Genomic DNA, 14,040 nt, shown 5'->3' with positions numbered 1-14,040 from the left:
TCTCTCATGAGGTTGCAGTCAGGATGACAGCTAAGGCTGCTGCTATCTGAAAGCTTGACAGGCTGGAAGAATCAGCTTTTAAGCTCAGTCACCTGGCTGTTGGCAAGAGGTTTCACTTCCTCCCTGCATAGGCCTCTGCCCAGAGCAAGGCTTGGAGAGAGAGCACACACTCAGGAGAACAATGCCACACTGCCTTTTATGACCTAGTCACTGGGCCTTACACCACCATTTCTGCCTCATTTTACTCATTAGAATTGAATCACTAAGTTCAGCCCACTCTCAATGAAGAGAGATTACATACGTGTGACTACCAGGTGGAGGCGATCGTTGGAGGCCACCAGCATCCCCAGGCCTGAGAGGGCCAGCTTCAGCACATCACTGGTTGGACCTCTGAGCACAGTTGGAGCTCCATTCTGACTCCCACACCCAGCTGGGAACCTAAATCATGAGAAAAACTATGAAAGCAAGAATCTACCAACATCACTCTTGCTCATGGGATACCCATGTTCTGCAGGGACAAAGGAAACTTATCAGGCTTCCTCTGAGCTCATGAAAGGGAAAAAAAAAAACCCCAGCAAAATAAAGCATAGATCTTAACTACTCCCAGGGGAGATTCAGCCTACCATCTCAGACACTCACTTTTTTGACACACAGATATACGGTATCCTGTATCAGTGTACTCTGCCATTTTGTTCAAACTCCTCCATCCTGGGAAGACACATTGGTCCATTCCCCTGCGGAGAAGAAGGGGAAGGGACAGTGTGCCTCATTCTTAGGTTCCCCCAACTTTGAGCTTCTTGGATCTCTTGGGTTTATTTCTTCAAAAAATGCTCCTGCAATCCCCTCTTCTTGTTGAGAAGCTCCATTCACGTATATATTAGGGCATTCAAACAATTGAAATTGTTTCACTAGTCACTGATATCTTTTTCATTTTTTGTATTTTGTTTTTCGTGAGGAAGAGTGCCCCTGAGCTAACATCTGTTGTCAATCATCCTCTTTTTGCTTGAGGAAGATTATCCCTGAGCTAACATCCGTGCCAGTCTTCCTCTATTTTGTATGTGGGATGCCTCCACAGCACGGCTTGACGAGCGGTGTATAGGTCCACGCCCAGGATCCATACCCACAAACTCCAGGCTGCCAAAGAAGAGCGCATGAACCTAACCACTATGACACTGGGCTGGCCCCACTAGTCACTGTTGTTATCTTAATTTTTAAAAAGTTCATTCTCTCTGTTTCGTTTTTTATAGCTTTAGTGCTATGTATTCAAGTTCACTAATCTTTTCTTCTGTGTGGTCTAATTTACTATTTAAATAGGGTGTATTTTTCATTGCAAACATTATGTATTTAAATATCTAAAAGTTTGATTATTTCATATCTCCATTTAACATGCTCAGTCTTTCCATAACCTGCTTGAACATAGAAAATATAGTTATAATAACATCTCTCTGTCTTTGTCTGAAGCATAGAATAGATAAATGCACACTTTTATCACCTGTGTTGCCAATTATAATATCACTGGACTCACTATTTTGCTTTGTCTTTTACCAAATTTGAGAAGTTTGGGGCAGTATTTCTTCAAACATTTTTCTTATCCCATCTCTTTAATTTCTTCTGAGAATCTGATGACACAAGTTTTAGAACTTTTGATTCTTTCCCACACATACCTGAGGCTCTGTTCATTTAAATTTCGTTTTTCTTTTTGTTCTTCAGATTGAATAATTGCTATTGATGCATTTTCCTTTCTAAATGTTTCTTCTGTTATTTCCATTCTGCTATTCAATCCTTCCACTGGACTTTTTTTTTAAATTTCAGATATTGTGTTTCTCAGTTCTAAAAGTTATGTTTCTTTTTTATAGTTTCTAATTCTCTACTATGAGCTTCTTTCATTCTATTCAAGTATTTTTACCTTTGCTTCATGGAGTACGATTATATTAGCTGCTCTAAAGTCTTGGTTAATCCCAACATCTGAGTCATCACAGAATTGCTATCTATTGTTTGTCTTTTCCCCGTGAGAATTGGTCACATTTTTCTGTTTCTTTCTATGTAAAGTAATTTTGGATTGTATCCTGAGCATTTTAAATAATACATTGTATAGACTCTGGATCTTATATAAATCCTCAGGAGAAAATATATATTTATATATATTTTGGCAAAAAATATAACTGGGTCAGTTCATGCTACAAGTATGGTCTCATCTTCTGAAGGTGGTGGTTCCGATGCCGCTTCAGTTTTCAAAGCCTTGGTGTGCTTCTTTGTGTCTCTCCTAAGCTTGTGCCACAAGGGATTAGACCGGGACTTCGGCAGTAACTTCTATTGTAGATCTTTTCTCCAAGTCTTTGCTATGGTGCTACTATCTAAGGACACTGAAAGTAATCAAAAGCAAGTAGATTAGTGAGAAATATGGAGTTTATCTCAGTTTTTACTATCCTACCCCTGTCCATTTCTCCTGCTGATAACAACTAAAATCTCTGGGGAAATTGTTATGGAACCGGGCTTGTTTTGCCTGCTGTAGGATATGCCAATCACTGAGATGAAGAGTTTGCAAAAGAGAAAGGGTTTATAAGGCAGCCAAGCGAGGAGATGGGAGAACAAATCTCAAATCCGCCTCTTCGAAAATGGGGATTAGGGATATTGATGGGATAGAGGGGCAGGGTGATCTGAAGTGTGGGAATAGATGAGTGGAGGTAAGGAGAAGTGAGGTAATTGATTATCTGCACAAGTGTAGTCACGCCTCACGGTTCTTCATAGGACACATGTTCACAAAATGGTGACATTAGCATGATCTAAGGGTGGAGTTTTTGGCCCCCTGACATCAAAGGGTCACCTATTGGTCATCTGAGCAGGCCCAGTTGATGAATCAGTGGTCTTAACTACCTGAACTGGACAAGGAGTTGACTCAGTTCCTGAAAAACTTAAGCACCCGTTTCTATGGTGACCCAAGTTATCTATAGAGTGGGCTTTAGTAATGCGTTATCTAACTACTTTTGCAAACAGACAACTAACTGAGTATAGTTAAAGCAAGTTGGTCCTCAGTTTCAAAATATCTAACAATAGTAAATAAGATAAAACAAAAATCCTTTTAAATGCATAACTGAGCTCGTGAGAAATAAAGAGAAATGTCCATTACCTAAGAATAAAGAGGAAGTAATTACCTGAAGTCATTAACTAATAAGAGGAAATATACCTTCCCCTCCTCCCACCAAACCTATTACAGATTCAGATCCCAGAACATCCCCAAGTGATTATTTAAAAGTCAGATGCTGTTGCAGGGGGAGAAATTCAAAGACATTAGGAGATAGTATTGTTAGATAGGAAACGTCATTTATGACCCCCCACTAGTCTCCATATTTCTCCCTGAGAGTATCTGAAGACAATCTCTTAACCAAAACCTTAAGAAATACATTGCTTCTTGTGATACCAATGTTTTGAAAATTCATTTCCTGAGATGATCTCTGTAGGCCAGAGATGCTTTTTGGAGATGTTGCTGTTAAAATGGGTTTTCTGATTTCAATTATGTTGTGATGCAGCCCAAGCAAAGTAAGCACTTAATCATTAGAGACAACATAAATGCAGCTACTGATGTAGATAAATAAGGTGAGCACAATAATCAGAATGGACAACCCGCGAATATCTGATTTGATTTCTGTGACCAAAAAATGTCACGTCTGGGAGAGAATTGCTTAATTCGAGTCATCAAAATGGAAAGTTTTGATCTTCTCAACTAATTTCAGAATAAATTCATTTGATATACATGAATGATGTGGAGAATATACAGAGCGTATATAGCCTTGTCAAAGGAAATTTTGGATTGGTACTACTTTCTCTAGAGGGATCTGCAGCTATTTAACAGACTCCAATTGTTTTCTGATAATTAGAATATCACTGAAGGAGTTAGGGCTGGCAAAGGAGCATAACATAACTAGAATTTTGACCCAAAAGTCATCTATGAATACACAAACAGTAGGTATGGCTCTGGTTCCTGAGTGCATAGTTGGAATAAATGTCCCAAATGTCTGACAAAATCTTATGGATTGAGAGCTATTATCATAGAAAGGACCAGTGGGAAAACTCCTGGAACATTTTCTTTCTCAAGGGTAAAATCATAGGTTATACAAGAACACACATTGCAAAAACATAGGAATCTTTATTCCTCTCACAGCTCCTTTTAATTATCCATTTTTGTTAGAACAACAAAAAAAGATGTATATTGGTCCATTTGCAGGGACTCTGCTGGGTGTTGTCTCTTTACTGAAGCAAATGAATATTCTGCTATCTGCTATACAGATAATCATTTGGTAAATGTCTTTTATTCTTCATCATGCTAAGCAGAAGGTACCAATCTAACAAAAACTTTAGTTCATATTGACTGTTTTGCCTCCTGTGTTATATAAATTATCTGGCTCTGTACCACAATTAAATCCTTCAGGAAAATTGACAATTTTACCATCCTCATGACGGAAAGCTAATTTTCTACATTTATAATATCATCTATATATATTTCTGAGCAAGAAATATTAGTTAACTATACACCTTGGTGAGAAACATGCATTCCAGAATATGTGAGATAAATGCCATGAAAATTCAAATTCTGTCATCTCAATAAAGATTATGTATTCTAATGGTTTGGGGTATGTCAAGATATCCCTTCAAAGTGATGGCTACTAGAACCCATACCTTCTATCAGTAAGAAAGTAGTGCAGTCCTTGGTGGATTTCTTATAGTTGATTGTGCTGCACTGATTTGTCTACTGGGTAATACAGAATCTACTGACTTTGAACAGATCTGGAGCAAAGGAAAAAAAAATATTTCCAACTTTTTCAGGCTACAAGTAAAACAGTTCTGTCACTTAGACATTTTGGTAATTGAAATTATGATATACTCTAATAGGAAACTTACTGTGGAAGCCCTATGATTTTAGAGCACAGACGTTTCCTCGTTGCAAAATATTAACTCTCCTTTGACAAACATATATTAGATTTTTACTAGGCCTTGGTAGAGACTAAAACCATGGGACTCCAGATGATAATCAAAATGAAGATAGTCGGGGAGTTATCATCTAGTTATAAAGTCAGTCTTCTATGGTAATACTCCTCCATTAATTGGACTGGTTAGCAGATAACACCAAGTAAATTTTGACTACACATGTAAGTTAAGAGAGCAGGGTAGTCATAGTCTCAGAATGCCAAACTTTGCTAAATTTCTAACTGTCCAATAATCATGCATTAGCCATTTAGAAACCTGCTATAGAATTCAAGTGTCCGTTTTATAATAGAAGGGAGAAGGAAAGAATTTACGTAGGTGTCTGCAAGCAGCGTATCTAAATTCTTTACAATGCTTTTAAAGAGAGATAAGCTTAAGGTGAGGATCTATACTAATTATGTTTGGCAAGATACCCAAGACTTAAAAGAAGTATTATTGTAAGAGACTAGGAGATTGTGGAAAAAGGATAGACTTCTTGAATTTGCCCAGAATCAGAAAATATTTGATTTTCATAAAAATTCTCACCAAAAGCCCACACTGGGGAAAATTTAATAATGAAATGGAAAAGATGACCTACTTTGTGAATAACAGATTATACCACAGCCTCTGAAGGGACAGGTCAATGGGATTATGAAAAATTATACTATGATGGCTCTGTGGAGGCAAGTCATGAGTTCAACAAAATGAATTTCATCTTGCAAAGGCTAACATGGTTAACATTACTGCAAATTGCCTAATTTCAACAGCAATGATCAGTCCTGAGCACCATATATGGTATTATGTATCTAGGTGACCAGACAAATGGCAGCTTATACATTGGTAATCCTTCTCTTCATAAAGGGAGAGATGTTGTATTTTTACTCAAAGTCTGGATTTCAATTTGCTTTCCTTGACTCTAATACTTCTACTAAAACCATCAAGTACTGTTAAAAGTCCATCATGTTTCCACGTGGCATAAAAAATAAGCTTTTCTTTCTGTGAAAAAGAAACGAGCTTTGAAGCAAAAGAAGGCATAGATTAATGTGGAATTCACTGTAACTTATCACACACTGCATCACCCCAGATCACCAAGCTGGTCTTATAGAAAAGAGTGGCTTATTAAAGAAATATTTTTAGATAATGTGGTCAATTAGATAGATTATATATTCTGATATGAGCTCTAATATAAAATTCCAAGTATTAATGAATAAAATAAAACAAAATCCTTTCACATGCATAGCTGAGCTCACAAGAAATTAAGACATATTGTCACTAGCCTTAAAAAAAAAGAAATCTGTAAACCAAAGTGATAAACCAAGATCAGTACTACAGCTGCCCTGAGTATATCGGACAGTGTTGCTAACCAAGATGTTAGTGTTTTGATGGTTAACATGGTAACAACAGCCAAAGCCTTGGAAACAGGCAAGATAGAAAGTTAAAATTGGGTAACCACATATGGCTTGGACCCTTGAAAGGCTACCATCTCAATGAAACATGGACCAGAAAATTCCCTCCTCTAGCAACGGTTTCATAAAAGACTTCAACAGATTCAGAAAAGTTTGAGTTCCTACCCCCCTCAAATTTCCCAGCATATTTAGAAAGGTACAGATGGCTTCTGGGACAGGGAGACTTCACTCAACCTTGAAACTGTCATAGGGAGAGATGGGGCACATGGAAGGAATGTGTGACTGCACCCTGGTAAGCAAGGTGGCTTGTGGCTCAACCAAACAAACTCCAGTGTTTTAGGTCTGCCCAGTGCTTATATTGGGTAGTAAGAACATCTACTTCAGCCCTGAGAATCCCTTAACTCGGCAGCCACAGCCTTATTGTTTTCTGTCTGGGGATGCAGAAATGTGCCATTTGGTTGACTGGGCATGACTAAGAGAGCAGCAGTTTTTTTCAAGAATTCTATTTTAACCCAAGACCATATTGTCATCATAATGTCTCTTAAGTATTCACCAAGTTGTTTTTTTTTTTCCCCCTCATATCTCAAAGCATTTTAATGTTTCTTGCCTACCATTCACTGGGGAAAATAGGAGCAAGCATTTACTGCTCAGTTACTATGGATCTGGCATTTTCCATATAATCTCTGATTTAACGTTTCCAACATTTATTTATGGTATTTCCATGCCCAGTTCCGAATGCAGCCTACAGTAGTTAGGTTATGGGATGAGGATGCAAGGCACATTGCACACAGGGTTCTGAACCTCTTGGCATTGCAGAAACTACCGCCCTTTTTATCTTGAAAAGATTTTAATTAGGAGCTAAAGAAGTTTTCCAAGACAGTAGGGCTCACCACAAGAATTTATCTGACATTCTTTCTATTAGTTTCTTCTTCTCTAGTACAAAGGCCAAAAAATTATCGCCTACAGGCTGGCCACCTGATTTTGTAAATAAAGTTTTATCGAAACGCAGCCTAGACCATTTGTTTATGTATTGCTTGTGGCTGCTTTTGCACTACAAAGACAGAGTTAAGTAGATGTAACAGAATCTATATGGCCTAAAAGCCTAAAATATTTACTGTATGGTCCTTACAGAAAACATTTGCTGACCCCTACTCTAGAGGGTCATCTTCATTGGCATTGCAAACTCAATCTAGAGTAATAACTTGAGAACTAGTCAGTGTCACATCTTTAGTTTACCATGGAAGTTTTGTCTGTCTCAGGAAAATTTCTTCAAGAGAGCTAAGCCTCCCTCATACCAGACAGGACCCACTGCAAAAAGCTCATAATAGATGTAAGGTTAGTGTAATATACTACAAAAGGAGTCGGGTTGTAAGATGGCCTGGATGTGCCATTCTTTTTAACAAACAATACATGCTCTACCTTCTTACTTCTCAAAGAACCCCACCAAAGTTCTAATGATTCAGCTTGTTACTAGCTATAGCAGTCATGGATTTCCTTCCTTTCAAGCTCCGTGTAGATTCACAGCTCTATATCTGTTGTCTAAAATATGGCAGAAACTTCTGCCAGCCTAGGTTGGCAAGGAAATTTTCCCATCCAGAAGAGGGATAAGCAACTACCAGAACACTGTTTGGGCAGCTGTCTTTCAACCTACTTTTGCGTACTCGGCGCGCAACTCTCTCCCCAATTCTTCCTCGTTATCATGTAATAAAGTGGAGGACTTTTTATTGTCCAGTTGACTATAAAATTTGGTGAAAATATCCTTCACTGATTGCCATGGACTTACCTCAAAACACATTGATCATCTCATGAGATCATTATACTTCTTTTTGAAAGCCATGTCTTGCTCACCTTCCCATTCTTGTCACCAAAACTGCTAAGAACTGAGAAGGTTCTGAGATTTTATCCTACTTCAAGCTAACAAGTTAACTTGCCAGTTTCACAGATGCCTCCAGAAGACTGGAAACTCCAAGGTCAGAGACAAAGGACTACAGTATTCACAGCACAGCCAGCAGCATGAACTTCAGCATACGTGATCAGTTCCCTTCACCCCCATGTCACACTGGAGTGATATATATGGACCCAGAAGGAGGCCTGCATACACAGTGGGCTGCATTACAAGAAAGGAACCCTGAGCTTAGGAACCCACATCTTTTCATAATGGGCAATAGGTGTCTCTACCGTTTGTTCTGGAGAGAGACACTGCTTCAATATTCCAAAGCTATTGACTACGTTGTTGAAAAGATAGTCTGAAACAAAGACACTCAGTGCCTCCGGTTCCAAAACACTCAGAAACACAAGAAACCCATGGAGAATTGTCCCTTGACACATAGAAGATGAAAACATGCAAATATAAAACAAAACTAAAATGTAGGCAGTAAGAATATGCACATACAAAAGCAACCTTTTCATGTTTGGGGTCTGCTCGATACTTTATGCCCCCCTATATAGGGACATGTTTTCTCTGGATGCAGACTTATTCTTGATGTGCCGTGCATATGTGCTGCTTCTAAATTAATCACCGAACTGAATTTTTCCCCTTTTTTCCCTGCATATATTCATTGAGTGAAAATTATGTTCTAAAGAATTAAACTATTTGTCAAATTGTCTAAACAAATGAAATGAAACGATATCTTCTCAGTAATTTAACTTCACTCTGTATCCTTCGAAGTATAGTTATATAAGTTAAATCAAGAAGTAGAGATTCTCGGCCTTCTCTTCTATTTGTTCTGGAGTTAGAGGGTAAGAGAAATGGAGAGTATTGCTATATTCTCATCCAAAGTCAAATACTTCATAAACCCCACAGTTCCCCATATAGCTTAAAGAATAGTGTCTTTCTAAAATAAGTTGTGTCACACTGTATTTCTATTTTCCATCTTCATAAGGATAGACCTCATGCTGTGAAATCAATTCAAATGTAAGTCGTATGTGGGACACTTCAGCATAGTTACATTGCTAAGGACCAATTTCACAGTTGGAATTATAGTTTTTTTTAATGTAATGAAATATTATACACGATGACTATCATTTGTGGAAGTAAAATATAGAGTTTTATCAGGGAGACAAAAGGATACTATTTTTAAAAAATTTAGTAGCTTTTTTTCACAAAATGAGCTAATAATTTTACAGTAGATTCAGATGAAGTCTACTACATTTTACTACACTAACTCCGTGTTTTTAACATCTTGTTCATTATTTAATATGTATAAATCATGTAACTATATCCCAAAACAGTTTACCTTTCATTCATTTGATTTGACTTACTCGTCCCACAATAATTTTTTCTAGAGAACTTAATATTTTTTCAGTATTTAGAAATAGCACTTTTTAATTTACTCATTTCAAACTACCACACATGAAAAATGAAACTTGTTGAGATATCTCTAAGTTTTAAGTAATTATTGTGTTTTCATGGGGGAGGCAGACAGTAAAACCTCATCTTCCTCTCTGGACTTCAAAAACAAATAAGAATCAAAGTAACAGATAACTGGAGATTGAAATGTTAGATTTAAGGATAAAGTTTATTAGGGAATATGGCTTTAAATGCATTACTTTTAAAGGGGCTTTTTTTATTTTTTAATTTTTTGTTTATTGCAGTAACATTGGTTTATAACATTGTAAAAATTTCAGGTGTACATCATTATACTTCTATTTCTGCATAGATTACACCATGTTCACCACCCAAATACTAATTACAACCCATCACCACACACATGTGCCGAATTATCCCCTTCGCCCTCCTCCCTCCCCCCGTCCCCTCTGGTAACCACCAATCCAATCTCTGTCTCTATGTGTTTGTTTATTGTTGTTATTATCTACTACTTAATGAAGGAAATCATACGGTATTTGACCTTCTCCCTCTGACTTATTTCACTTTGCGTAATACCCTCAACGTCCATCCATGTTGTCACAAATGGCTGGATTTCATCGCTTCTTATGGCTGAGTAGTATTCCATTGTGTATATGTACCACATCTTCTTTACCCATTCGTCCCTTGATGGGCACTTAGGTTGCTTCCAAGTCTTGGCTATTGTGAATAACGCTGCAATGAACACAGGGGTGCATGTGTCTTTACGCATAAAGGGGCTTTTAATTATACAGAGATGCTTGCTAGTCACCAGAGCAGCTGAACAACTGCAGGATTTTCTCATAGCCAGTAAAATCAGTCCTATTCCTCTCACCATATAGTGGAGAGCTGACCAGACTCTTTTTGTGGGCCAACAGACCTGAAAATAAGAAGCATGGAGGAGCTGAGCTGAGCAGCATCGGTTCCTTACTCCAAATCCAGCATTGGGGGAGGAGTAAATGAGCAGTGGAAGGAGCTATTACTCTGGACCTTCTCCCACGGAAACATTAGGTTGGAGGAAGGGAGGCTCACCCAACGGTAAAGTTCTTAGCAATTCCGTCTAAATGAAAGAAAACTAGGTAAGATGTCAAAAGATACATATTTACACATTAACTAGCTTTGTGGCTTTGTCAAATCATAACTCATTATGTTAGATAAAACAGACATAACAACACATGCCCTACCAATTACAACACATATGCTACTGGCTTATTAGTAAAATGAAGTTATATATGTTCACACACAATAATAATGCATTGGTTTCCTGCTTATACGATTTTTCCTCCAAGATCCAAGCTGCCAATATTTCATAGAAATAATCATACTGAAATTGAAAATAAACTGGGAAGGGAGAATAGCTGTGTGAAATATTGTGATTCAAAGCAATTATAGATGTGAGTGCATTTGAGGGACGAGTTGAGATCTTAGTATTGTTTTCAATTGATTTCCTGATATTGTGTATAATAATTCTCACTATTATATAACTTTTCCATAAGGAAATCAAATTTACTATAACTGTTTACTATAACTGTAATCATTGAAAACATGAGAGTCTATTCACTCATAAAAAAAAAAGGAAACTATATGTGACAACATGGATGGATCTGGAGGGCGTTGTGCTGAGTGAAACAAGTCAGACAGAGAAAGACAAATACTGTGTGATCTCACTTACATGTGGAATCTAAAAAGAACAAACTCATAGAAACTGAGAGCAGATTGGTGGTTCCCAGAGATAGGGTGTGGGGGCCTGCGGGAATTGGGTAAATGAGGCCAAAAGGTACAAACTTCTAGGTAAAGATAAATAAGTTCTGGGATGTAATGTACTGCATGATGACTATTGTTAACAACATTGTATTGTGTATTTGAAAGTGGAGAATAGATCTTAAAAGTTCTCATCACAATTGAAATAGCCATAACGGCTGACCTTATTTTAGAGAAAATCTCTTACCTGCTCCAGCTTACATTACTGCGGGTAAGGAAACTTCTTTGCTCTCCATCTACTCAGGATATGTAAGAAGGTTCACTTAGGAAGAACAGAACTAAAAACTTGCCTCTTTCTCCTTTTCTTACTTCTTCTTTTCTAAGGGAGGAGGGAAATGTTGCTAATCTAAAAAGTGAGGGCTCTTGACCTGTTTTGGTTAGATCTTCCCTCAAACAAAGCCTGACAAGGATTTGAGTGCAGGGAGTTTACTTGAGAGGTGAACTCAGGACACATAAGTTAGATAGTGAGGAAAGTCACACAGGGAGAGAAGAAAAGCTAATAAAGTTTATGTTAATGAGCTGGTGGCAGCTGCGGGGGACTGAGCATTCAGCCTGCGGAAGAATCTCTGACGAATCTTGCAGAATGCACTTCATAAATTGTCCTGCCAGAGGACAGAAAGGATGGCATTTATCCCTTAGGGCTTGCTCCCAGAAGGTTACTCCCTGCAGTTCGAGGGTGGGCTTCCTGCAGTCCTGGGGCAGCAAAGCAGAGACTCTTTGATGTTGGATGCTGGCAATGAGCACAGAGCTGTCAGCAACATTTGTACCGAAAGCAGGACGAGGGAATACGCCCCTGTGCACTGTAGGTTTTTGCTACAAGGCATCATTTTTACAAGGGATCTGAATAACCACTGTGTTGAAAGACAGCACCAATGTCCTTGCTTTCTTCTATTCCATATTTTCTGTCTGTGTTCCAACTGATCTTTAATTCAGGGTGGTGTTGGGGAGTGAATAGGAGGCCTATGTCTAAGCCAGGCTCTCCAACACAGTTTTACTAGTTGTCTGAGTTTGAGAAGTTATCAGGAAATTAGCTAGTCATTAATAAAGATGGTTCTTTGGATCTCATTCGATTATCAATCCTTATATTTTCCCTACAGGTCAGGATCCAGAGGGGAGAAGGGGGTGAGACTTGGCTCCCAAAACTTTGAAAATAATAATGCTTTGTCTGCGAAGCAATAAATCTCAGGCTTCTGCATCTGCTAAACTCCATCATTTAGCAATTTTGTAACCTTGAAGAGTTATCTAATTTGAACTTATTTTCCTCATTAATAGAGTTTAAATAATTAATATGTGCTTATATATTATATTGTATATATTCTAAAATGTAATAATACTCATATGAGATATAATATACAGTAATTTATATATATGTACATATATATGATTCAGGTTTGTGAAAAAGACCCAAAAAACAGTGGCTTAAAAAACATATAATGTTATCTCCCTCTAATATAAACACCAGCAAGTCGGTCATCCAGGGCAGCTATGGCGGTTGTGATCCCTCCCACGTTCCTTTCTCTTGTTCTTGCATTATACTGGGCTTCCATTTGCAAGATCACTTTATGGGCTAAGATTAGTCCTCCAAACTAAACCATCATGAATGTAATCTATGCAACGGAGAGGGGAGAAATAGGGGCAAAGGCTCATGCTGGCTGTTGTATAAGAAAGATTCACACAATACTGTTTTCATCATATTGTTCAAAATTTTGTTACTTGGTCATACCTTAGCTGTAAATGAGGCTGGGAAATGCAGTTCTTACTTTGGGGAGCAATGTTACCAGGAAATATTTAAGAGTTCTATTAAAATGAAGGAAAGAATGACTAGATACTAGGCTACCAAGTGAACCTCATAGTATTGATCTGCGTAATAAATGTGAAAAAGCTTATGAACAACTTAGCACAGGGCCTGTCACAAAGGATCAATCCAATATAGTTTATTTTGACAGTCATCATTATCTTCAACTTTATCACTGTCAACTATTAAAAGATTTTGTTCATGCAATTCTAAACAAGCCAGCATATTTATCAGTATGTGTATTTTCTTCTGTTCTATTCCTCCGTCAAGATTCTTTCCAATCTATCACCCATGCTGGAAAATGTGTGGTATTGATTTTGACATTACCGTTCAACTAGTGGACTGAATTATACCTGGAATGGGATAATCAAATTAATTTAAGAGTCTTGTTACTTATGATACATTGTTATCAAAGGAAAATACAAAAAATATGTGTCTTTATGAAAAAGTTCGTGCATTCAGTCTCACTTTATTTTTCTTTGATGACTGATATTTTTGTGAATATATGTATATATATGCATCTATAATCATGTCTTATTTCTTTTTTAAATATTAGGTAAGATGTTAAAATAGTCTGCCAGCTCTTCTTTCTACATATAAAATTTCTATCAACGCTGTTAAGCTAAGATATATTTTAGAAACATGCATATTAATATGCTGGTCAGATTTGTTGTTATACAGATATTTTCATTACTATATAGAGTAAATTAAATTTTTATCAAACCATAATTTTTCATTTTATGAGATTTAGTCTATCGTTGTAGCTCTTTGTTTAA

This window comes from Ceratotherium simum, chromosome 4 (genome assembly GCF_057802395.1).
Source record: "Ceratotherium simum simum isolate JZ-2026a chromosome 4, ASM5780239v1, whole genome shotgun sequence".
Classification (NCBI taxonomy): Eukaryota; Metazoa; Chordata; class Mammalia; order Perissodactyla; family Rhinocerotidae; genus Ceratotherium; species Ceratotherium simum.
Note: the sequence above shows the minus strand (reverse complement) of the source record.